Here is a 27,470-nt window from a genome sequence, read left to right as displayed (position 1 = left end):
TTCTTAAAATTTTATTTATTTTATTTTTTGTTGCATTGGGTATTTGTTGCGGAGTGCGGGCTTTAGTTGCAGCAAGCAGGGCTACTCTTCGTTGTGGTGCATGGGCTTCTCATTGTGGTACCTTCTCTTGTTGTGAAGCACGGGCTCTAGGCACGTGGGCTTCAGTAGTTGTGGCACGCAGGCTCAGTAGTTGTGGCTCGTGGGCTCTAGAGTGCAGGCTCAGTCGTTGTGGCACACGGGCTTAGTTGCTCCGCGACATGTGAGATCTTCTGGGACCAGGGATCGAACCTGTGTCCCCTGCATTGGCAGGTGGATTCTTAACCACTGCGCCTCCAGGGAAAGTCCATCTATTTTAAATATAGAGGTTGTATGTGTTGAAAGAACTTTTCCTTGAGTTTCCAAAATCCATTTCTTCCATGATAACCCACATAAAGCATGGCTAGTGAGGTATACAGGAGCAAAACACTGTTAGGTGGATGTGCTGTAGGAATAACTGCATAACCAAAATTCTTTTCACTTTTACAGAAATGACAGGGTAAATCTGAGCTTCCTCTTGTTGAGGAGGCATAATTTGGGGGAATCAAAATAAACCCACAGATATGTCTTTGTAAAAGTCCCAGCAGCAGTGATACGTCTCCTTTGTTGCCATAATCTGACGCCACAGTTCTGTACAATCAGCACAGCTCCTAGAGGAAGAAGGCTTTGTGTATGTCTGCAAACCTCAATGTAAGATTATATATCAAGCATCATGTCGTACTGTTGTTTCTTCTTCCGCCTGCCACATTTTTTGATAAAAATGACATACAGTGTCAAAACCACTACCCAACAGCATATATAGATGGATGATGAAATAGTTAGAACTTTCTTTTTGGATTCTGAGAATAACTTTTTAGATTCCTCATAAATGGTGAAAATCAAGCCACCCAGAAGGATTACAGACCAAACCAATACTGGAATGAGTCCCATGAAGTTAACAACAATGGTTTTCCTTCCAGATGTGCCCCATCAGGTTTGTTTATGGTTAAAATTGCAAACATCTTAACGGGAAGTAAACTTGACATGTATAACACTGAGTAGAAGGACATGAAGAGCATGACAATATTTCCTCTAAGGCAGGTAGCAGAGATGATTTTATGAGAGCTACTAACTTGACGGTTAACAAGAAGAGGAGAATGTTCCAAACGTTACCCCTGTAGAAGAACCGGATTACTGTGGCAATGAGAAAGAAAGGGAAGAACCCAGTGATGACTGCTTCATAGGTCATCCACAAGTGATGTCTGTGAAACCACATGGCATTGTACAGCCACTCTTGGAAGTAGGACTTGCTCCAACGGGTCTGCTGGTTTAACCATCTGAGATATCCTATAGGTGTCTCAGTAAGGCACTTGGATCGAGCTGTGTATTTTGTTGCATAGCCCAGACTCAGCACTCGGTTCGTTAGATGCCTGTCATCTCCAAAACTACATTGGCTGCCCATAAATTCTTGATTGTACCAGTCTTCCACAAATTCATGCAATAAGGAGTTTCTGTACATTCCCAGAGGTCCACTAATGCACTGGACACATCCAAAATAAGACTGACAGGCCCTTTCTATGTTAAAAGCCATCCAGTACCTCACACTGCTGAGGAAAGAGATCCAGGAATCATACTTGTTTAAAATCTGCAAGAAAAATAAAAGTAACTAAAAATAATTAAATAAAGGTAAAACTCAGCTAAAAATTCCCAAAAAATCTGCACCATCTTGAGGTCATTACCTAGTGTTTTGTTATTTTATTTGCCCATTTTGGCTTTCTTCCTATTTTTGACATGGCCATATTTTATCTTCTCTGATTCTGTAGTACTGGATTGTTTGACAAGTGGTGCATATATTGGGACTCATTGATAATAAATATTTTTTTCTACTTCATCATCCTCTGTAATTTTTTGCTATGATTTTTGTTCCTGTTCTTGTTGTTATGTTATAATATTGAGGGGTTTTTTAGGCTTAATTCTCAGCTCCTAAGTTCTCTGCCACTCTTTCTTACCATCTAATATTTGAAAAATTTTAAGTCCTATTCTCTCCCACTCTGGCTAATTTCCAACTCATGCAATTCTGCTAATTTTCCTTCTCCTTCCTCCCTACTTTTTTGCAATGCCAATGATAAAATGGTTTGCTCTGGCTTCTACCCAAAACTTGAATCCTGAAATAAGGCTCTATACAAAGGCTGTTGAAAATTATCAGTTTTTTCTTGGCAATATTTCATAATTATCTCCTCTGTCTCAACTTTATTCAGTTTTCATCTGAATTTTGCATGCTTCTTTTTTATCACCAGGCTATTTCTGTGTCCATCTAGTGCGTTTTCTTTCCCTTCAGTATTACCATGCATATAAATATGGGTTATACAGCAATGCAACGCAATTTAAAACTTTAAATTTAAAGTTATATTTCTATATGCTTCTCATCTTTTGCTAAAAGCTAATTGCACTTTTGCAAAGGAGTCATTTTAAACCTCACATATTTTCACATATTTGTTTTCCCATCCCATACATTTCAATATTAATATTGATAACGATTAATAACAATATTAATATTTGTTTCACTAATTGTTTCCGCATTGATAGCAAATAATAGGAAGTAAATAATTGGAAAACCATGGGTTTTAAATACATAGGTATGAGATGTAGAATCCATTCCCTGCCATACTTCCATTTTTTAACCTTTGTATTAAATTAGTTCCAATATCATTTTATCAGAACATTAAGTTATGGCTTAAGAAGAGACGGTGGAAACCATACACACTTACATTATATTTCAGATGACTTATCAGCCACCACATATGTGGGTTACAACCCAGGATTAAGCAAAGAAATCATAAATTATTTTAATTTAAACAAGAGAAGACACAGTAAAGTGTGTTCGAGGCACATTCTAATGTGTCTCCAGCACCAAAAACAATATGTGGCACAAAGTTTGGTGTGTAGTAAATATATGTTCAAGGACTCAATGAGTGAGGGTGCTACTAAAAGTGACTCATGCAAAAAGTGAAGCCATGTGTACCTGGACATCTCCCCGGACACCTCCAACATTGGGGTCTTCTTCTAAAACTTTTACCATCTCCACAGTTGAGGCAGAGTCAAGCATAGTGTCTGAATCACAAACCTGCAAAGAAGAAAGTAAGAAGTAAATTAAAGAAGAGAAGATGGTGAGTGCACTCTATGTAGTCAAAAGTGGACATATATATGATATCTTTCAATACTCTGGCATTAGCTTGGAAGGATAACTCAGTCACCCATCTCCCAAGACATTGCTAAGGGGGATAACCTTAACACTTCTGGGGAAATTGAAACTCAGTTACACAAGATCAGTGAGCAAAACACTTGGCTTAAAAAGATGACTCCTTTGATGAGGTCTTTTCTTGGACTTATTTGATTTTGATTGGTTTGGGTCTTGAGGACCATGGCTCTAAAGTGCTCTTCAGACATTGGGAATTATCCTGCTTATAATAGTCACCGTACTCTCCCTGGTGTGTTGTATTCTCTCAAAAGCTTTAAATACATGTTCACAGTCACTAAGTGCCAAGCAAATGTTCCTAAAAAATATCTCCTCATTTTTTTAAAGAACAATTCCTTAAATTTTGATCACATTTCTGTTAAGGTGAGAGTCTGATCTAAATGTGGAAATTGTTAAAAAGAAACAACAGGCCCAAAATGGAGTCAGTTGTGCTTGGCCCCATGTCAGCAAACCAAGACTTAATATTGAACCTAATTATAATTTAAGCCTCTGCAAGGAATGTGACTTTCAAGCAGTCAATATGGAATTACCTGGTCAGCACTAGTGAGGAAATCTGCCTGATAGAAGCCCCAGCTTCTCCCAAAAGAAGGTAGCCTTGCCTGAAACAATCCACTTTTTGCTAGAAACTTCCTTTTTCCAGCCCTTTCTGCCAGAAAACAAAACAAAACAAAGCAAACAAACAAAAAAACCCAAAACCCTTCCATTATGTACAGCTTCTCAGAGCTCCTATCTGCTAAGATGGGATGCTGCCTGACTCATGAATCATTAAATAAAGCCAATTATTGGACCTTCAAATTTACTCAGTTGAATTGTGTTTTGTTTTTTAATATTATTCTTTTCTGGGAACGTAGCAAGGCCATGGTAGATATAAATTGATCAGAGCTAACATGTAATGAACCAGTTTCACATCCCCATCCAAACAATAAATGACATGGTTGGCAGATATGGGGGTATTATCTGTAATTCCCATTATTTTGCCAACAAGTCTGGCAGTCCTAGATGGAATTTAATCAAGACCTAGCCTAATTATTTATATCACAAGCAATTATTTTTACAGTTTTTTCACTACTTTATAAAAATAGTAGGGATTTGATATACCAGTTTTGAAAAAAAAAAAAACTAAAAAAATAATTTGTAGAAGCATAAACTCTCACAGTTGAAGGAGAATTTATACATATGTAGCATGACCTGCTCACATAATAAGTTAAGGAATCCCAGCATTTTAAAAACTGCGTCTGTGTCAGTTTTACTAATTGGTGTTTTTTTCTGAAAAGATTATATACTAATAAAAATGTTGGTGAAAACAGCAATTTAACTGCATTATTGGAACATATGACTTAAGAAGTATATAGGGTATCCGGTTATAAAAACTGAACTCATCACCTCTCTAGATTTAACTCATTATAGCAATTTTGGGTTAACTTCTGAATTTTTAATTTTATATTGCTTATTTAGAAGCATAATAAATACATTTTCTAAATAAAACCCATTTATTGTTTTCTTGGTCTTCTATATTGGCCCAGCATGGTCTCACTTTTCTAGGGGAAAAAATTTAGACAAAAACTAGGCATAAGTTTTTCATTGTAGAAAATAGGATTTTTCTAATACTTCAGTTTATACTCAAGGGTCCCAAGCCTCAGAAACCTAAGCAAATTCCTCCAATAGCGATATTTTGCCTCTCTCATGCCTTGTCTGTCACTGTTCTGTATACGGCTATAAGCCTGGCAGTCCAGTAACTAGGGTAGTAGAAAGTGAAGGCATAATTTCAAACCCACCTTTCAACCTCTCAGCCTCCAGAGTTTATGGCCACACCCACCTCTATTGACTCAAGCTGGGAAAGGTAAAAACAGAAAGCTAAAATAAGACTAAAAACAACAGGAAGGGGGCAACCTAGAATTAATGTTCAAGTAACTCCGCCTGCTTGTAAGATAAGCAAGCCAAGGGAACTGCCTCTGTGAAATGACTAAACTTGAACCAAACTTCTGAGGTTCTGCATATTTAAATTGGCCCTGCCCCTCCCAGTTTCCAACAGCAAAGTGCCAGAAGTTCTCTGAGAGATTGTTCACATGGTGAGTTTAACTGTCAGAAGGGAAAGCTCTCAGAAATCTCCTGGGAGGGGTTTGTTATAGTGGGATCAAAGAGTTTTCTAAAGAAGTTCAATTTCTGGATGTTCTTTGGTGATAGAATGCCAACTAGAAGACCACCATCGATGACAGTCTGTGAAAGCATGTATGTTCATGGATATAACAGTATTAATTTGTTTGTGTGTAAAGGGTATAACTCTAGCCCTTCTTAAAATCAGTCTAGTAGAAACAGGATTTCTAGCTGTCTCCTCACCAATTAATGAGAAGTGTGTGATTTCACGAAGGTTGGCTGTTTAGCTCTGGGCTGGAAACTGTGGGAGAAATACACCAGTTCACAAGGAGCTTAACCTCACACTGGGAAAAACCACAGGACTGATTTGCACACAGGAAACAACCGGAGAACAAATCAAAATGTCTTTCTGTCCACGCTGAATGTATCACTGTAATTTGTTTAAACTACATGATCGCCAGTCATAAGATTTCTCACTAGGAGATATGGAAATGAGGCAAAGTCACCAAATTTTGACTAAAATGAGTGGAAAATGTCAAGACAAGAAGACGTTATTGGGAGGAACCAGCCACCTCAGTCTTAACCACAGAATCATCAGCTAAATTGCTTAAGACCATGGCTCCCCCTCCTTCACTGTTCTAGCCAAGAGACAATGCCGCCGCTTTCTCCGTATCTAAAACAGGAGTTGGCGAACTAAGGTCTACGGACGAGTCTGCCTTCCCACCAATTTCTATATGGCCTGGGGGTTCAAAATAGCTTTTACCTTATTAAATAGAATTTTTTGTGACACATGGAAATTATATGAAATTCAAATTTCAGTGGCCATAAATAAAGTTTTATTGGAACCCAGTCATGCACATTCAGTTTCATATTATCTATGGCTGCTTTCACACTAAAACAGCAAAGTTGAATAGCTGCAACACAGACCATATAGCCCGCAAAGCTTAATGGTTTCTATCAGGCCTTTTACAAGAAAGTTTGCCAACCCTGAGCCTAAAAGAATTGGCTGGGGAGCCGGGGGTGGGTCTCTTTCATAAAAAAACAAAGAACAAACTAAAAGAACAAGTTGAGATAAAGTATGTTCTAAGTCCCCATTTAACTCTACTAGAGGTTTTTACGATTGCCTCTCTCTCCTATTCTTATAATAGGCCAAGGTTTGACTATTATAACAAATCAAGAGGCTTACTACTTTTATGACCTTGAACAAACTGTTACCATCATCATGATACCAGAGTGACACACTGTATGTAAAAGTACTTGGTAAATTACAAAGACTCACAGAAAAGTCATATATGCCATTAGTATAGGGTAATAATCTTTAATTGTATATACTTGCTAAGTAAACCCACTTATTACCATGAACAGGTGACTCAGTAAAGAGAATCACTAAAAGGAACATGAGAATGGATTACATATCAAGAATATCTTATCACAATGAACAAGTTCCAATGTATCCAAAACACCTATAGCAGTTAGATATATAAATTGCTATAAATGTGTTAAATAAGCTGTTAGACTGTAAGTCCATTCCAATTTATCTCACTGATCTTAAAGTTAATCTACCTCACAACAATTTAAATAAAAATATCCTGTAGAAATATTGTTATTTATTCTACCATATGTTTTTCAACTTCTAAAACCCAAGTCTAAAATGCTGAGTATCCATGTTTCACCTTTTTTAAAACATATTTCCTTTCAGATTGACTGGTGGATTCCCCACCTCTGCCTGCCCCGCACCACTTCAAAGGGCTCTGAGAGCTACACAGCAAGAGGAAGCCTTAACTATTCTGGCTGCCTTCGATGAGGAAACAGGCTGAAGATAAATCAAGACTCATTCTGTTGCTACTGCTTTCACCCTTTGCCTGCTTGTAAACCTCAATCCTTTCTTAATCTTGACCCTTCATCTTAACCTGAACCCAGCGAGACTATTTCTTTCTACCACATTTGAAACGACTCTTGATTGTGACCCAACTACCTAGTTTCCCTGCCACCACTTAACCACAAAATAAATGGAAAGTCCTCCTTACTCTTCCTTCCCCTGGGACATTTCTCTAGTGAAAAGGGGTCAGCCAGAACAACAACAAAAATTCACGAACAGTTATTTACCAGCAAACACAATATGGTTTCAGCCCCCTGAAGTCCTAAGAGTACCAGACCAAAGTAAGCACATTACTGAAAGGAAAAGAAAGCACTATGCAAAACCTTGGAATCAGACAGATCTGAGTCACAATCCACCATTGACCAGTTATATTCATTTGGACCAACTTCTTAACCTTAGACTCCTCACCTCATCTTTCTAAGTCTCCATCTCTTGGGTGAAAAATATGGATAATTATATCCACATCATAGATTTATTGTGATGGAGAATTAGGTAATGTATTTATAGCGCTTAAAAGGACTAGCTCATAGTAAATGCTCAATAAAAGGAAGGCATATATACTAAGAAGTGATAAATCAAAACCAGAGGCACAAACTAAGGACACTAATCCAATGAGGAAAGGAGTTCTTATCATCACTGTAAATAAAATATGACACAGAGAGCAAAATCTAATGCCTGATCCAATGTCCAACAAACATAAACAAGTCAGTGTACCTGAGAAGGCAATGTAAGAATCCTTAAATTGGGCCATCTACTAAGGAAAGAATTATATTAAAGAAGAGTTTACAGCTGATTATGATTCATTTATAGCATGAATTATATCCTTGGAGTACAATGTATGGAAGTTCCTGTAGTAAAGGCTGGACCCATGGAAATTTCCAAAAGTATTTGTTGCATCTTGAGTCAGCATCTCTTCATTGACTTTGACCCTGCTGAATGTGATACTACTTAAAATAGAAACATAACCTTTGGTTTTGGAAGTACATAAATATATATGACACAGTTTTATCTGTTTAATATAGGCCCTAAGAACTGCATTGTTTGATGAAAAAGAGTACATATGACTGGTAATTTGTGTGGGACCATATGCATGCAGAAGATGGGGGAAACCAAAGAACTGAGACAAAAAATAACCTTCATGGGGCTTCCCTGGTGGCACAGTGGTTAGGAGTCCGCCTGCCGATGCAGGGGACACGGGTTCGTGCCCCGGTCCAGGAAGATCCCACATGCCGCGGAGTGGCTGGGCCCGTGAGCCATGGCCGCTGAGCCTGCGTGTCCGGAGCCTGTGCTCCGCAACAGGAGAGGCCACAACAGTGAGAGGCCCGCGTACTGCAAAAAAAGAAAAAAACGAACAAAAAAAAAAACCCTTCACGAAAATAGAATATTGCACACAGTTGACCAAAAGCTCAATCAAAATTCACAGCGCATGGTCATTAATTATATTAAACAGACTTCTAGGGCTTTATCAATATTACATGGTATTTTCATTTTAAAAAATCTTTTTCTATTTATTTGCATTCTGGATAAATGGAATTTACATGTAAGTATGCAGCTAAACTTACCAGCTTCAGATTAAGCAGCAAATACATAATGGCAAATGATGGGAGTGGCAAATACAGAATCATAAAATCTAAGAATTTTAGAGCTCAAAAGCCCATTTGAAATTAATGAGTAAAATAATTTCAGAAAAAAAAATGTCCTCACAGGGAAAAAAAAGATGATCTTTCTTTTGGGAGAGAGATGGGGAATGGGGAGGACAATCCTCTCTTATAGTATTTGGTTTATGGTATAAGATCTCAAATCTAGCCAATGGAAAGCCTCTACTTCTGGACACCTAAACAATTTGGCATTTCTTTATTACTCTTCTTGATAGAGATTAGGAAGATATATTCCTTCTTTGGTAGAATGAATTACCCAAATTTTTATAAAATAATTCTTGTCTCTGCTCAACCTAAAATATCTTCAAAACATTGAATTTTTTAAAAAAGGAATCATTTGGTTATTCTCCTTTCCTTTTTAGGAAGGCTTAAGTATAAGTGAAGTTTATAGAAGGTGTAAAGCAAAGGTGACAAGCCAGCTGGAAAAGTGAGAAACCAAATGTTGTCCCCTCTAAGTCTTAAGCAATGAAACACCCTTATTTCAAATGTTTGGAATTCTTATTCTAAAAAAGAGAATCAGGAAATCCTATAATGGTGGCCCTTAAACACCAATCTAAACAACTAAGTTGAATCTAGATTCAGATTTTCCCTTTCCTAGTTCAATGTGCTCTTAATCTTATCCTATAAAATGAAGAATACAAAGAAACGTATTATATAACATTCTCAACATCAGCCCTCAGAATATTTAAGTTACTCTTAGACTTCCTATATAGACCAGGAACCAATCAAATATTATATACATTCAATTCTCATTATTCACAGTAGCTATGTTCTACCAAGTTTCTATGAACAATGAATTAGCAAATATCAAAATTTGCTTCCAGCAGAAATATAGGGTTAGAGTCCTCCAAGCCTCTGATCACAATATTTTTGTCTAGTGATTAATGTCTAAACTTTTTTTATTTGTGCTTCTGTTTTAAAACACACACACACACACACACACACACACACACGATTCATTAACAGTGAACTCATGTCCAACTGTAACTACACTATAACTCATGCCTGAGTAAAGCTCATCTAACAAACCTATTTTCTCCATAAGGCAATTATAGTCTTTGTGTGTTACGAACCCTGGATAGCACTTTTACGCTGCAGTTGGGGACCATTTTAAGCAAAAACATGGTATTTGTTACCATAACAAATAACTAAAGATGTTATTTGTTTACTGTCTAAAAGCTGAGACAAGAAGGCAAGCATAATCTTGTTTGACTTTAGCAGGGAATGTGCACATTGGGCAAATCAAATCTTTTGCCACTCTGCACGTGTCTGCAAATGGCTACAAAAGCACTGCAACTGTTGATTTTGGGGTAGCGAATACAATTTAGTGAGTAGGTTAATTTACAAATACAGAATTCATAAATAATGAGGGCCAACTCTACTATTATGAATGATTCAGTCTTACTTTTCTCCTGCTCAATGAATCTTGGATACCTAGGATGCTACCCGATTAAGTTAATAATAAAGTTGTCTCCTATATACTTTCCTTTTAGAAAATATTCGTATTTACAACAAGTCCCCTACCTATGAATGAGTTCTGTTCCAAGAGCACGTTTGATAAGTCCAATTTGTCCGTTAAGTCCAACAAAGTTAGCCTACGTACCCAACTAACACAACTGGCTATATAGTACTTTACTGTAGTAGGTTTATAATACTTTTCACACAAATAATACATAAAAATCAATCACAAAAAATAAAAAAAAACATTTTTAATCTTACAATACATTACCTTGAAAAGTACAGCAGTACCAGCTACATCACCGCTGCTTTTACACTTGCTTCTGGACATCCTGGGCTTGAAATAAAGATACTGTTCTACTGTACTCTATACAGTCCTGTCCAGTAAAGTACACAAAACACAACCACTTGTCGAGGATGCACGCACACGCATAACAATGTATGCCAAACACGTGAACTAACTTATGTGATTGGACATGCGAACACATGTTCGCATCTTTGAAAGTTTGCAACTTGAAGGTTCATATTTAGGGGACTTACTGTATTAATACCGTTGTCTCCTATATACTTTCCTTTTAGAAAATGTTCATATTTACAGTATTGTATATCTTCCACCTGGGAAATCCCTAATGCACACTTCATGAGATAATTTTTCTCTTTCATCACACAGACTGATAGCCATTTACATTGTAAAATCCACGTTCAGTGACAGGAGATATGTTAAAGCAATTAAATAATCTAGATGTCACAGGATACTTAAAGTCTTCTGATATTGTAGATTAAAAAATGATGCAAAAAGGCAAGTATAACATAATTTAAAATTTCTTCTTTTAAACAGTTTTTTTGGTGTGGACCATTTTTAAAGTCTTTATTGAATTTGTTACAATATTGCTTCTGTTTTACTTTTTGGTTCTTTGGCCACAAGATGTGTGGGATCTTAGGGATCACTGACCAGGGATTGAACCAACATCCCCTGCATTGGAAGGTGAAGTCTTAACCACTGGACTTCCAGGGAAGTCCCTCAAATTTTTTTTTTAAAAAAGAAGAGGACTGTTTTACCTTCCAATTGTTGTTTCATCTATATTTTTATTTTTTCTAACATATATGTTAGTTTTCTAATCTTATTTTATTTTTTACTCTTTGTTATTGTTCTACTCCTTTTTTTCTTCTTCTTTTTTTTTTTTTTTGCCACCCTGTGCGGCTTGTGGGATCTTGGTTCACGAGCCAGGGGTCGGGCCTGAGCTTCTGCAGTGGGAGCTCTGAGTCCAAACCACTGGACTAGCAGAGAACCTCAGACCCCAGGGAATATTCATCGGAGTGAGGTCTCCCAGAGGTCCTCATCTCAGCACCAAGACCCAGCTCTACCCAACAGCCTACAAACTCCAGTGCTGGAAGCTTCAGGCCAAACAACCAGTAAGACAGGAATGCAATCCCACCCATAAAGAAAAAAAAAAAAAAAAATGAAGCAACAAAAAAAGTCACAGATGAAGGAGCAAGGTAAAAACCTATAAGACCAAATAAATGAAGAGGAAATAGTACCATGTGTAAAATAGGTAGTTAGTGGGAATCTGCCGTATAGCACAGGGAGTTCAGCTTGGTGCTCTGTGACGACCTAGATGGGCGGGAGGCGGGTGGGAGAGGGAGGCCCAAGAGGGAGGGGATACAGGTATACATATAGCTGATTCACTTCATTGTACAGCAGAAACTACCACAGCATTGTAAAGCAATTATATATCAATTTAAAAATAAATTTAAAAATTAAATTAAATTTTTAAAAAAGAAGGGGAAGGAAGAGAGATATATGCTAGAAAGTATTATATTTGACAATCTATGTTTGAGTCAACTATTTGCTGCAGATGATTTTAATTTTGCTCATTGTGATTTTTTACATTTTTAAAAAACACACTGCCCTAATCATGTGTTATTTTGGCAAATAAAAGAGCTAAAATAAATACTAATTTGAAAAGATAAGAAAGACTTTTGCCCTACCTTGAGCCATATCTAGACAGAACAGAATCTGTCCTTCTTTGAAAAAAAAAAAAAAGTTTCTCCAGAAAATATTTTGATTCAAAATTAAGAAAATCTTCCTCCTCTTTATTTCTCATTCTCCACATCTTCGTTTTGTCATTTTGTTATTTTTCTTCTTCTGTTTTTCTATCTTCTCTGTCTCTGAAAGGAGCCACTAGCATCACAGATGAATTCTCTACCACATTCCATTTATCCTAGACTAAATCTTCCCTCAATATTCCAGGTCAGTATTAATTATTTGAGGGGCTATAAAACTGAGACAGTAGTCAGTAGAGAAGACTAGAAATGACAGCTGAGAGAGATAGAGGAAGAGGTGATAATTGATAAAGATTGGTCTGGAATAGACCAGAGGATGCCTACCCAGAGAGCCCAGGAGAGTAGATGGAAGGTTACCCTTGAGATAGGAAGGGTACCTTTGAAACTGTAAGCAGGAGAGAGTAAAGAAGATCTTGACAACCTTCAGAACACATATTTTTGATATTCTCTTTCATAGGAGGCAAGATCACAGGTAGTTAAGCAGGGAGGAGTTTGGGTAAGGCCTTGGCAAAGTGGTGAAAATATGAAATAAGAGACATGAGAACAATAAGCAAAACATTTACTCAAGGTCAAATCAAATGAAAAGAGTGCTGACCAGTGCTGAGGATCCAGCTGCAACTGGAAACCAATCATTTTGGCCATCTCTCTGCACAGTTAAACAGTGTTCTCTAGCCAGGTTAGCAAGTATGAACAGATGGTCCATTTCTTCCCCTACCCTCATTCTCTCTTGTGTATTAGCACCTGAACTTTGCTTCCTTCCATCCCAAACCAACTTTAACTCCACATTCAATCACTTGTAATGCTCAGGAGTTAATAACCTCAATTCCTCCCCCTTTGTCTTTCTGTGGCTCCTGCTCTGCAACTCTTGGACCTTGGGTCAGTCAGAATGGAAGATGAGAGTGTATTTTTTATTCAATATTTATTGAAGTATAGTTGATTTACAATGTGTTAATTTCAGGTGTACAGCAAAGTAAATCTGTTATACATATATTTAAATTTTAGAAATTTCCACTGCTACAGGGCAAGGATGGTTAAGTATCTGGGGATTTCATGAGGAATGACTGAATGGAATTTACTGGTCTCAGAATGCCAAAAGATTTTTTACCCTGTTTAGATGGTTGGAATGGGCTGAGAGTCTACAAAGGATTCAGGGCCCAGTTAACAGCTGCTGCTAGGGTCAGTCTATCTGGAGACTTCACCCTGAAGGAAGGAAATTTCTCAAGCCTGGTTAGGTCTGTAGCAGGAAGGCTATTCTAACATTTCATACTTTATATTTTTTTTTCCTGGACAGGTACAATGTCAAATTGTCAAGAATACAAGCAAAATTCAAAACAAAAAAGATGGGAGATGTAGATTTGGGAAGAGCAGGTTTAAAAAAAAAAAAAAGGAAACCCCACACGATGACTTCTTGATTAGAAATAACAAATGTAATGACAGTTTTAACCAGAATTAAAGGGAAAATATCAAAATAGATGTTCTCTCCTTTTAGGTTTCATTCTTCAAATCCTCTGCAAGTTTCCAAGTCATCCCTTCCTTTAAATATTTCGTTTTATTTTCTCATCTGGGCCTGAAGTTGCAAAAGGCAAATATGTAAAAATGTCCTGAGTTAATTACAACTACCTAAATTGTGATAGTTCTAGAAATTAGAAGAACTTGGGAGTGAAACTCTACCAACTCCCTAGAAGGGAGATTAATATGCAGATGACATCAACTTAAGAAATGTTTCAAAACTCTTCAGAGATTAACTGAATTCACTGTGTGGTGGGCATTGACATGTACTATAGTTTTGAAGTAAGGACTAGATGATCATATAAGAAAATAACAATAGTATTGTCAGCAAACCTTTTAATAATATTAACAATACCATTATTAACAACTTTTGTTAAGCCCCTTTGGATACATGATTTGAAATAATTATCTCAAACCCTTTAAGAGATTAGTTTCTTGTATCCAGATAACCGAGGTTTGGGAGGTGGTCTTGCTCAAGGTCAACCACCTACTAACAAATGTGATTAGAATCTCAGTCAATTGACATTAAAGCCAGAGTCCATTTTTATCCCATTACACAAAGAGGTCCACTGGGCATCACTTCATGCCCATAAAGACCCCTAAAAAATATGATGCGTCCTCTGAAAACTAGAATTTTAATTTCAACAGAAGGCTAAGAGTGTCCAGTGGATTTTGTAAGCCAGAGACATTTCTCCCTTCTTGATATTATTATGACCAAAATCTAGTAAAGTATCTGCAGAAAATTACAACTAGAAAACTCACAGGAGAGATTGGTTGAAGATGGTGGAGTAGAAGGATGTGTGCTCACTCCCTCTTGCAAGAGCATCAGAATCACAACTAACTGCTGAACAATCATCGAAAGGAAGACACTGGAACTCACCAAAAAAGATACCCCACATCCAAAGACAAAGGAGAAGCTGCAGTGAGATGGTAGGAGGGGTGCAATCACAATAAAGTCAAATCCCATAACTGCTGGGTGGGTGACCCACAAACTGGAGAACACTTATACCACAGAAGTCCACCCACTGGAGTGAAGGTTCTGAGGCTGACATCAGACTTCCCAACCTGGGAGTCTGGCAACAGGAGGAGGAATTCCCAGAGAATAAGACTTTGAGGGCTAGCGGGATTTGACTTCAGGACTTTGACAGGACTGGGGGAAACAGAGACTCCACTCTTGGAGGGCACACACAAAGTAGTGTGTGCATCAGGACCCAGGGGGAAGGAGCAGTGACCACATAGGAGACTGAACCAGACCTATCTGCTAGTGTTGGATGGTCTCCTGCAGATGCAAGGGGTGGCTGTGGCTCACTGAGGGGAAGGACACTGGCAGCAGAAGTTCTGGGAAGTACTCCTTGGCATGAGCCCTCCCAGAGTCTGCCATTAGCCCCACCAAAGGGCCTTTAGACTCCAGTGCTGGTTTGCTCCAGGCCACAAAAAATAGGGAGGGAACTCAGCTCCACCCATCAGCAGAAAAGCAGATTAAAGTTTTACTGAGCTCTGCCCACCAGAGCAACACCCAGCTCTAACCTCCATGAGTCCCTCCCATCAGGAAATGTGCACAAGCCTCTTAGATAGCCTCATCTCCCAGAGGGCAGACAGCAGAAGCAAGAAGAACTACAATCCTGTAGCCTCTGAAACGAAAACCACATTCACAGAAAGATAGACAAAGTGAAAAGGCAGAAGACTATCTACCAGATGAAGGAACAAATAAAACCCCAGAAAACCAACTAAATGAAGTGGAGATAGGCAACCTTCCAGAAAAAGAATTCAGAATAATGATAGTGAAGATGATCCAGAACCTCGGAAAAAGAATGGAGGCAAAGATCAAGAAGATGCAAGAAATGTTTAACAAAGACCTAGAAGAATTAAAGAACAAACACCTACAAGAATTAAAGAACAAACAAACAGAGATGAACAATACAATAAGTGAAATGAAAAATGCACTAGAAGGAATCAATAGCAGAATATCTGAGGCAGAGGAACGGATAAGTGACCTGGAAGCCAGAATGGTGGAATTCACTGCTCTGGAACAGAATAAAGAAAAAAGAAGGAAAGGAAATGAAGACACCTAAGAGACCACTGGGACAACATTAAATGCACCAACATTTGTATTATGGGGGTCCCAGAAGGAGAAGAGAGAGAGAAAGGACCTGAGAAAATATTTGAAGATATTATAGTTGAAAACTTCCCTAACATGGGAAAGGAAATAGCTGCCACCCAAGTCCAGAAAGTGCAGAGAGTCCCAGGCAGGATAAACCCAAGGCAAAACATGCTGAGACACATAGTAATCAAATTGACAAAAAGTAAAGACAGAAAAATTATTAAAAGCAGCAAGGGGAAAACGACAAATAACATACAAGGGAATTCCCATAAGGTTAACTGCTGATTTCTCAGCAGAAGCTCTACAAGCCAGAGGGAGTGGCATGATATATTTAAAGTGATGAAAGGGAAGAACGTACAACCAAGATTACTCTACCCAGCAAGGATCTCATTCAGGTTCAACAGAGAAATCAAAAGCTTTCCAGACAAACAAAAGCTGAAAGAATTCAGCACCACCAAACCAGCTCTACAACAAATGCTAAAGGAACTTCTCTAAGTGGGAAACACAAGAGACAATAAGGACCTACAAAATAAACCCAAAACAATTAAGAAAATGGTAATAGTAACATACATATTGATAATCACCATAAATGTGAATGGGTTAAATGCCCCAACCAAAAGACAGAGGCTCGCTGGATGGATACAAAAACAAGACCCATATACATGCTGTCTACAAGAGACCCACTTCAGACCTAGAGATACATACAGACTGAAAGTGAGGGGATGGAAAAAGATATTCCATTCAAATGGAAATCAAAAGAAAGCTGGAGTAGCAATTCTCATATCAGACAAAATAGACTTTAAAATAAAGAATGTTATAAGAGACAAGGAAGGACACTACATATTGATCAAGGGGTCAATCCAAGAAAAAGATATAACAATTATAAATATTTATGCACCCAACATAGGAGCACCTCAATACATAAGGCAAATGCTAACAGCTATAAAAGAGGAAATCGACAGTAACACAATAATAGTAGGGGACTTTAACAACTCACTTACACCAATGGATGGATCATCTACACAAATGGACAGATCATCCAGAGAGAAAATTAATAAGGAAATACAAGCTTTAAATGACACAGTAGACCTGATAGATTTAATTGATATTTATAGAACATTCCATCCGAAAACAGCAGACTACACTTTCTTCTCAAGTGCGCATGGAACAGTCTTCAGGATACATCACATCTTGGGTCACAAATCAAGTCTCAGTAAATTTAAGAAAATTGAAATCATATCAAGCATCTTTTCTGACCACAACGCTATGAGGTTAGAAATCAGTTACAGGGAAAAAAACGTAAAAAACACAAACACATGGAAGCTAAAGAATATGTTACTAAATAACCAAGAGATTTGATCAGAAGAAATCAAAGAAGAAATTAAAAAAAATACCTAGAGACAAATGATGATGAAAACATGACGATCCAAAACCTATGGGATGCAGCAAAAGAAGGTCCAAGAGGGAAGTTTATAGCAATACAAGCCTACCTACCTCAAGAGAAAAGAAAAATCTCAAATAAACAATCTAACCTTACACCTAAAGGAACTAGAGAAAGAAGAGAAAACAAAACCCAAAGTTAGTAGAAGGAAAGAAATCATAAAGATCAGAGCAGAAATAAATGAAATAGAAACAAAGAAAACAATAGCAAAGATCAATAAAACTAAAAGCTGGTTCTTTGAGAAAATAAACAAAATTAATAAACCTTTAGCCAGACTAATCAAGAAAAAGGGGAAGAGGACTCAAATCAATAAAATTAGAAATGAAAAAGAAGTTACAATGGACACCGCAGATATACAAAGCTTCATAAGAGACTACTACAAGCAACTCTATGCCAATAAAATGGACAACCTGGAAGAAATGGACAAATTCTTAGAAAGATATAACCTTCCAACACTGAACCAGGAAGAAACAGAAAATAAGAACAGACCAATCACAAGCACTGAAATTGAAGCTGTGATTAAAAACCTTCCAACAAACAAAAGTCCAGGACCAGATGGCTTCACAGGTGAATTCTATCAAACATTTAGAGAAGAGCTAACACTCATCCTTCTCAAGCTCTTCCAAAAAATTGCAGAGGAAAGAACACTCCCAAACTCATTCTCTGAGGCCACCATCATCCTGATACCAAAACCAAAGACACTTCAAAAAAAGAAAATTACAGACCAATATCACTGATGAATATAGATGAAAAATCCTCAACAAAATACTAGCAAACAGAATACAACAGCACATTAAAAGGATCATACATCATGATCAAGTGGGATTTATCCCAGGGATGCAAGGATTTGTCAATATATGCAAATCAATCTATGTGATACACCATATTAACAAACGGAAGGATAAAAAACGTATGATAACCTCAATAGATGTAGAAAAAGCTTTTGACAAAATTCAACACCCATTTATGATTAAAACTCTCTATAAAGTGGGCATAGAGGGATCTTACCTCAACATAATAAAGGCCATATATGACAAGCCTACAGCAAGCATCGGTCTCAATGGTGAAAAACTGAAAGCACTTCCTCTAAGATCATGAGGAAGACAAGGATGTCCACTCTCGCCACTATTATTCAACCAAGTTTTGGAAATCCTAGCCTCGGCAATCAGAGAAGATAAAGAAATAAAAGTAATACAGATTGGAAAAGGAGAAGTAAAATTGTCACTGTTTGCAGGTGAAGTGATACTATACATAGAAAATCCTAAAGATGCCACCAGAAAACTACTAGAGCTAATCAAAGAATTTGGTAAAATTTCAGGATACAAAATTAATGCACAGAAATCTCTTGCATTCCTATACGCTAACAACAAAAGATCAGAAAGAGAAATTAAGGACACACTCCCATTTACCATTGCAACTAAAAGAATAAAATACCTAGGAATAAACTACCTAAGAAGACAAAAGACCTGTAAGCAGAAAACTATAAGACACTGATGAAAGAAATCAAAGATGATACAAACAGATGGGGAGATATACCATGTTCTTGGATTGAAAGAGTAAATATTGTGAAAATGACTATACTACCCAAAGCAATCTACAGATTCAGTGCAATCCCTATCAAATTACTAATGGCATTTTTTACAGAACTAGAACAAAAAATCTTAAAATTTGTATGGAGACAAAAAAGACCCTGAATAGCCAAAGCAACCTTGAGGGAAAAAAATGGAGCTGGAGGAATCAGGCTCCCAGACTTCAGACTATACTACAAAGCTACAGTAATCAAGACAATATGGTAGTGGCACAAAAACAGAAATATAGATCAATGGAACAGGATAGAAAGCCCAGAGATAAACCCATGCACCTATGGTCAACTAATCCATGACAAAGGAGGCAAGGATATACAATGGGGAAAAGACAGTCTCTTCAGTAAGTGGTGCTGGGAAAACTGGACAGCTACATGTACAAGAATGAAATTAGAGCACTCCAAAACACCATGCACAAAAATAAACTCAAAATGGATTAAAGACCAAAATGTAAGACCAGACTCTATAAAACTCTTAGAGGAAAACATAGGAAGAACACTCTATGACATAAATCACAGCAAGATCCTTTTTGACCCACTTCCTAGAGAAATGGAAATAAGGACAAAAATAAACAAATGGGACTTAATGAAACTTAAAATCTCTTGCACAGTAAAGGAAACCATAAACAAGACAAAAAGACAACCCCCAGAGTGGGAGAAAATATTTGCAACCAATCAATGGACAAAGGATTAATCTCCAAAATATATAAACAGCTCATGCAGCTCAATATTAAAAAATCAAACAACCCAATCAAAAAATGGGCAGAAGGCCTAACTGGATATTTCTCCAAAGAAGACATACAGATGGCCTCTTGGCACATGAAAATATGCTCTACATCACTAATTATTAGAGAAATGCAAATCAAAACTACAATGAGGTATTACCTCACACTGGTTAGAATGGGCATCATCAGAAAATCTACAAACAACAAATGCTGGAGAGGGTGTGGAGAAAAAGGAACCCTCTTGCACTGTTGGTGGGAATGTAAATTGATACAGCCACTATGGAGAAGAGTATGGAAGTTCCGTAAAAAACTAAAAATAGAATTACCATATGACCCAGCAATCCCACTACTGGGCATATACCCGGAGAAAACCATAATTCAAAGAGACACACACATCCCAATGTTCATTGCAGCACTATTTACAATAGCCAGGTCATGGAAGCAACCTAAATGCCCATCGACAGATAAATGGATAAAGAAGATATGGCACATATATACAATGGAATATTACTAGGATATAAAAAGGAGCAAAATTGGGTCATTTGTAGAGGTGTGGGTGGACCTAGAGACTGTCATACCTAGTAAAGTAAGTCAGAAAGGGAAAAACAAATGTCATATATTAACGCATATATGTGGAATCTAGAAAAATCGTACAAGAGGGAAGATATATGGGAACATATGTATATGTATAACTGATTCACTTTTTTATAAAGCAGAAGCTAACACACCATTGTAAAGCAATTATACTCCAATAAAGATGTTAAAAAAAAAGAAAAGAAAAAAAAAGAAAAATGGTACAGATGAACTGGCTTGCAAGGCAGAAATAGAGACACAGATGTAGAGAACATATGTATGGAAACCAAGGGGGGAAAGCAGGGAGGGGGTGGTGGAATGAATTGGGAGATTGGGATTGACATATATACAGTCATATGTATAAAATAGATAACTAGTAAGAACCTGCTATGTAAAAAATTTAAATTAAATTAAATTAAAAAAAAAAAAGGAAGAAAACTCACAGGAACCCTACTAACATTCTAAAAAAGAAAACCTCAATGACAGCTAGGAGAGGAGAAACCCAAGAGTGTGGAGGCAGGGAATTAATGAGAGACACAGCCTGTCTGATTTTCATGCAAGCAAACGACATCACAAATGTTTTCAAAGTTCAAGTTGCAGTGAATGAGGTAATGCTGTTTGGAAAGTGAAATAAACATGACTTAGGTTTTGCTCTGGAAAGTTGATCTCCCCCACCCTTTTTCATTTTCCTATTCTTTTTCTCTGTGTCTAAATTTTGAATTCCTTATCCTGTTAAATCAAAATTGTTTTCTCAGGCTTCCCTGGCGGCGCAGCGGTTGAGAGTCCACCTGCCAATGCAGGGGATACGGGTTCGTGCCCCGGTCCGGGAAGATCCAACATGCCGCAGAGTGGCTAGGCCCGTGAGCCATGGCCGCTGAGCCTGTGTGTCCGGAGCCTGTGCTCCACAACGCGAGAGGCCACAACAGTGAGAGGCCCACGTACCACAAAAAAAAAAAAAAATGTTTTCTCCATTCTCATTTCGCCTAGTCTCTGTGAAACTCTTCCTTGGGCCTGCAGATTTTCTCAAGACACTTCTGCTGAGACAGACACTATTTTTTGGCAATACTGGTGATTTTAAGATTGTGGAAAATAATGTTGGACTTGACTTGGCACATCCAAGGTGGAAGAAAAGGTAAGATAGAGGAAGAGAAGGAAGGACGAGCCTCCTGTTCAAAATAATCTTGATTTCCAACCAATAGCACTGTACAAGTTAAGCACTTTCATTGTCTTAACCATTTCATAAGATTTTTTTTCTCTCTTTTGGAATGTGCTTTCAACAGTCATGCTGTTTTCAGATGAACTGAAAGGAGTACTGTGTCATAGGACAAGTCATAGCATATAACTGGAGAGATACAAAAGATGCTTTATTTAAACGTATGTTTGTCCTGGAACATGTGGAAACCTATGTGTACATAATCCACACTTCGTCCCAGTGCTCTGAAAGCCATGTACATGACTTCTCTTTTTCCACCCCATTTTTGCATGATGCAAAAATGTCTGTTGGACAAGACCAACTGTGTGACAAGTTGTGAGCTTTCTTTATGTGACCCGTCTGTCTCACCAGGACCTTTCACGTGAAAGTTGTTTTGCCAGATATAAGTGGCTGATTTGTCCCTGCCCATGACTTCGCTGAAGATGTCCATCATGTAAAGGTCATCTTCCGAGTTTCCATCTGTGACCATGACAACTTTAATTCCAGGGTAGGTTAGCCTTTTCACAGATTGCAAACATTTCCGTAAGTAGTCTGGATCTTCTTGATACGCAGCAATGCAAAGAGCAACAGTTTTGTTCAAGTTAACGGGGATATTTCAGTATTTTTTCATTTTTCAGTGCTCCAAAAAGGCAAACAGGTTTTGAATAAGGAAGTGTAAAGCTAAAAAGTCACCATATGGTCCACAAGATAAATAGTAGTTATCTGTATGGATAAATTGGTAGCCAACAATATAAGAAACTATCATTCCAGTGAGGAGAGAGGCTCCAAAGAGCGTGGTTCCAGATATCCTCAGGAAACTTAGAAGCTTCTCACAGTGCGTCTGTAAAATAATCACACGATGCACTTGGTTAGCCACTCTTGTCCCATGCTTGTTATATACATAGTATCACAGGGACAGCATTGGACTAGAAGCATTCCAGGTGTTCTAACCCTGAGTCTCTTTCCTTTTTTTAAAAAAAACCTTTTTATTTTATATTGGAGTATAGCCAATGTTGTGATAGTTTCAGGCGCACAGCAAGGTGACTCAGCCATATATATACATGTATCCATTCTCCCCCAAACTCTCCTCCCATCCAGGCTGCCACATAACATTAAGCAGAGTTCCCTGTGCTCTACAGTAGGTCCTTGTTGGTTGTCAATTTTAAATATGGCAGTGTGTACATGTCGATCCCAAACTCCTTAATTATCCCTTCCACCCACCCTTCCCCCCTCATAACCATAAGTTTGTTCTCTAAGCCTGTGAGTCTGTTTCTGTTTTGTAAATAAGTTCATTTCTTTTTAGATTCTGCGTGTAAGGGATATCATACGATATTTCTCTTTGTCTGACTTACTTCACTCAGTATGACAATCTCTAGATGCATCTATGCTGCTGTAAATGGCATTATTTCTTTCTTTTAAAAGACTGAGTAAATTCCATTTTATATATGTACCTCATCTTCTTTATCCATTCCTCTGTCGATGGACATTTATAACCCTGAGTTTCTCACCTTAGTAGCTGTGGGACTTTCTGCACCTCAATTTGCTTATCTGCAAAACAGGTATAAGGATGCCCTTTCAGCACGCCTCAGAGGACTCTTTCAAACATCAGATGAGATGATGGTGCAACATACCACTGAAAATCATAATGTGTTAAACAAATATATGGATGCAGTATTTTTAGTGTATTAGATTATCTTTCTAAGGATGCACTCTATGTATGGGGTCATAGATAAGTGTATAACCTGAACTTCCTAACAAGCAAGACACTTTCTTCCTGTACCATGGTGTTCCCTCACCCCCAATACTGACCAGTGAAAAATCCACACGTTTTGCTGAATTTCCCATGTGTAATTCCATCTCACCTCTTATTCAAATCCCTCAGCTCACACTTTTTCCATGCACCCAGCTGAGGTTAAAGATCAGAATAACTGGATTCTAGGACTAGCTCTTCCATCAACTGCCTATATAACCTTAAGCCAGCCACTTTATCTCTCTGGGCCTCAGTTTTGTTCCGTTTTTTTTTATTTTAATTTGTTAAATGAGGGAGTTTAGCCTTGATTATTCCCAAAGGCTCTGTTGACATTAAAAATACTTTATGCCTAGATATCCTGCACAGACTTCTATCAAACCCCTGTGATTCTGAATTGCATTTCTTTGTTTGTTGGCTGTATCCCCCATCCACCATCACTGACACCAGCTGGTTAGATTCTGGGGATCAAGAAACTTACTGGAACAGTAAGCACACAATGAATGTTAATAGAAATAAATCATAAATGAAAGAAGAAATAGCACCATGCTTAATTCCAACAGGTGAGTTTCCCATCTTCTTAAAAGATTTAACACATTAGACCTGAAGCAATTTCAGTTCTTAATAATAGCCAGTTTTGTGCTCCTCCCTTCAGATTGTATGAATAAGGTTTTGAACAACTACTGTATAGAAGGATCATATTTTCTTTTTTAATTTATTTTTTATTAAAGTATAGTTGAATTACAATGTTGTGTTATTTACTGCTGTACAGCAAAATGACTCAGTTATACATATATATACATTCTTTTTTATATTATTTTCCACTATGGTTTATCACAGTATATTGAATATAGTTCCCTGTGCTATACAGTAGGACCCTGTTGTTTATCCATTCTATATATACCAGTTTGCATGTGCTGATCCCAAACTCCCGCCCTACCTTCTCCCACCACCACCCCCTTGACAACCACCAGTCTATTCTCTATGTCCCTGATTTTGTTTCTGTTTCCTAGATAAGTTCATTTGTGTCATATTTTCGATTCCAGGTATAAGTGATATCATAGGGTGTCTTTCTCTTTCTGACTTACTTCACTTAGTATGATAATCTCTAGTTGCATACATGTTGCTGCAAATGGCATTATTTTGTTCTTTTTTATGGCTGAGTAGCATTCCATTGTGTATATGTACCACATAGAAGGATCATATTTTCTGTATTTCTCAAAGCATCTCCAATGCTGAGTATAGAAGAGGTGCCTGGTAGGTCTTTTTGATTTTGTCTTTCTTTTTGGTTTCCTGGGCCCAATTCTAATGAGTATAGCAGAGGGGTTTTTTCCACACATCTAACAAACAGTTCTCAGGACACCACCTTGGTGTCCTACAATTTAACTCAATTCTGACACTGTCTTCCCAGAGATAGTATCTGATTCCATAGGTTAAGTATTCAGTCCTACAAGACTTCCCTCCTAGCACTTCAGATGCCCATCCAAATCTCAGGTGGTTACCTGTACTTTTGAGCAACAGGCTATAAATCTGAAGTCTCCAAGACCCTCTTTTGTGTATGTGATGAATTTGCTAGATTGGCTTACATAATCAAAAAAAACCAAAAACAAACCAAACAAACCCTTTTATTCACTACATTACTCGTTTATTATAAAATAACTCAGTAACAACCACATGGAATAAATGCATAGCGCAAGGTGTGGGGAAAGTGCACAGACCTTCTGTGTCCTCTCCGAGCACATCACTCTCCCCAAATCTCCACATGTTCACCAACCCAGAAGCTCTCTGAACCTTCTTGTTTGAGTTTTTAATGGAGGCTTCATTACATAGGCAAGATGGATTACTTCATTGGCCATTGGCGATTATATTCAATCTCCAGCCCCTCTTCCCTCCCTAGAGGTCTGGGCATGAGGGTGTATATTCCAATCTGTAATCACATGGTTGGCTCTACTGGCAACCAGCCCCCATCCTTAGGTGCTTTCCAAAAGTCTCCTTATGAACATAACAAAGACACCTCCAATGTTCTTATCACTTAGGAAATTCCAAGGGTTTTAGGAACTCTGTACCAGAAATGTGACAAAAGCCAAATATATATTACCTATTATAAATCACAGTATTCCCATTTTTTTCTCCCACTGAAGGTTATTTTCTTCCTCTTCAAAGAATGAACTTTTATAAGGAACATAATTGGTATAAATGCAGTGTCCCCATCTTCAATCATTCACACCAACTTCAGGGTTTTGTCATTTTTACATAGAATTAATATTTTCCTTTAGTTCAACTAGTTTTTGAAAGCTAAGTACATTTATTTTAATGGTACCTTAGGCTAAACAATTGTTTCTGCAAAATCTCTTGCTGGATATGCTTCATATTTATATTTTCCTAGTCCACATTAAGACTTCAAATTGAATGTGGACATAACACTTACTAACATCTTTGTTGTTACTAGTTGTGTGGCCACATCACATCTATTAAAAAGGAACAATATGCCCCAAATGGAGTCATCTGTGCTAAGCCCTTTGTCAGCAAACTGAGACTGAATAACTAACCTAATTGCAGTTTCAACCTCTCCCAGAAATGTGACTAGTCAGTCTGGAGTTACCTGGTCAGCACTAATGATGTAATCTGTGATAGATATCCTCCTTACCCCAAAGGAAAGTGACCTTGCTTTAAACAATCCATTCTTTGCTACAGACATTCTCTTCCCACCTCCTTCTGCCCATAAATGCCTTAGATTTTGTATAGCTCCTGGAATCTCTTTTCTACTTGTTAGGTAGGATGCTGCCTGATTAATTAATCGTTGAATAAAGCCAATTAAATCTTCAAATTTGCTCAGTTTTTTTTTTTTTTAATAACACATCACTCAGCTCCAAGAGGCATTATTTCACATTGTATTCCTTATAGTAACTATAGTGTGGAAAAAACTCTTCCTTTCTTCCTATCTAGGTTTTTGGTTGGTTAAACAATTAAAATGACATGAGACAGATTAACAAGAGAAAAACAAAATTAATTATGTACTTACAGGAGTCCGCAAAAGATCTGAAGACTCAAGAGGTATCCAGGTAATTGAGGCTTATATAAGATCCTGAGCTAACGAAGAGGTAGGACTCTGAGTCAATAAAGGGGAGGAAGGCCATTTACAAGAAAGCATAGGAGATGCTTGGATCGTAGGTCCTAGAGAAGATGGGGTAGAAAATCTACATCACGAAAGCACAGAGAAAGTATCTAAGTTTTATCGAAGGAGCTTTGGGGTATATTTGGTATTGTCAGAAGTCTAGAGTAATTATTTTTTGAAATTTTCCTTCTTTTTCTTAAGTGTAGGACAATCATACTTCCAAGGTCCTGATTTTTACAACATCTGCAAATCTCTGCAGGAAATAGGAAACAACTGAAGTGTACTTTCAAGTTGCTCTCAGAGTTAGGCTTTTGTTTCTCTAAAGATTCAAGTTTCAAATAAATCTTTCTAACTCCTATCTAAAGTTGGTAGAATCTTCTGAAAGGGGAGGTAAAAGGGCTTTGTAATTTAGATCTGCTGCTGTCCAGGGGACATGAATTATCTGCAGTGGGGGGTCCAGGATACATCTGCAAAGGACATTGCATAGGAAAGCCTGGAGCAAACAGAGCCTGATTAAAGAGACCTGGAAAGTAGGAGTAGTTGTAAGGGGCAGCAAAATGAATCCTATAACCCATTTTGGGTGATTCTGATAAATTTACTTTCTGGATGTTTTTGTATTTACATGAGTAACCTGTACATGGAGATCAGGCTGGAGGACTCTCTGAAAATATTTTTAAAGAAAAGGAAATCAAAGGCTGCTGGGTATTTAAGAGATTTTTCTGGGGAGGTTGAAGAAGTTTTGGATCCTAAGGGAATTTGCTGAGGTAATGGGGCTGGATTTTAAGTAAGGGGGTTGTTTAGATCAGGGACCCAGAGATCCAAAAGATCTTCTGGAGGGTCAGGAACAGGGAGTGGGAGAGAAGGAGAATTTACATTACACGTGGACTTTAAGTTTTGTTCTTAGTATAATTCTTGTTTTTTTAATCTTGTTAAGGAAGTCCGTAGCCATTATACTCCTTTGCATACAGTTTTCAACATGGTCTTTCCATAAGTACCAATAAAACAATTGTTTAGGGTGAGAGGTCTCTCTATTTTTTTTCTTTTAAATATAGTCAATTCAA

The 27,470-nt window shown here is 37.6% G+C and overlaps 1 pseudogene; it reads right to left on the bottom strand.

Moving 5' to 3' along the window:
* Positions 1-433: 433 nt before the first annotated feature.
* LOC111164369 (hyaluronan synthase 2-like) lies at positions 434-22,445 on the bottom strand (annotated as a pseudogene).
* Between the last annotated feature and the right edge of the window lie 5,025 nt (positions 22,446-27,470).

Source organism: Delphinapterus leucas, chromosome 17 (genome assembly GCF_059928025.1).
Source record: "Delphinapterus leucas isolate spDelLeu-1000000601 "Yukka" chromosome 17, BTC_Dleu_Yukka2, whole genome shotgun sequence".
Taxonomy (NCBI): domain Eukaryota; kingdom Metazoa; phylum Chordata; class Mammalia; order Artiodactyla; family Monodontidae; genus Delphinapterus; species Delphinapterus leucas.
The sequence above is the reverse complement of the archived record's forward strand: the minus strand, read 5'-3'. Positions and strand labels throughout refer to the sequence as shown.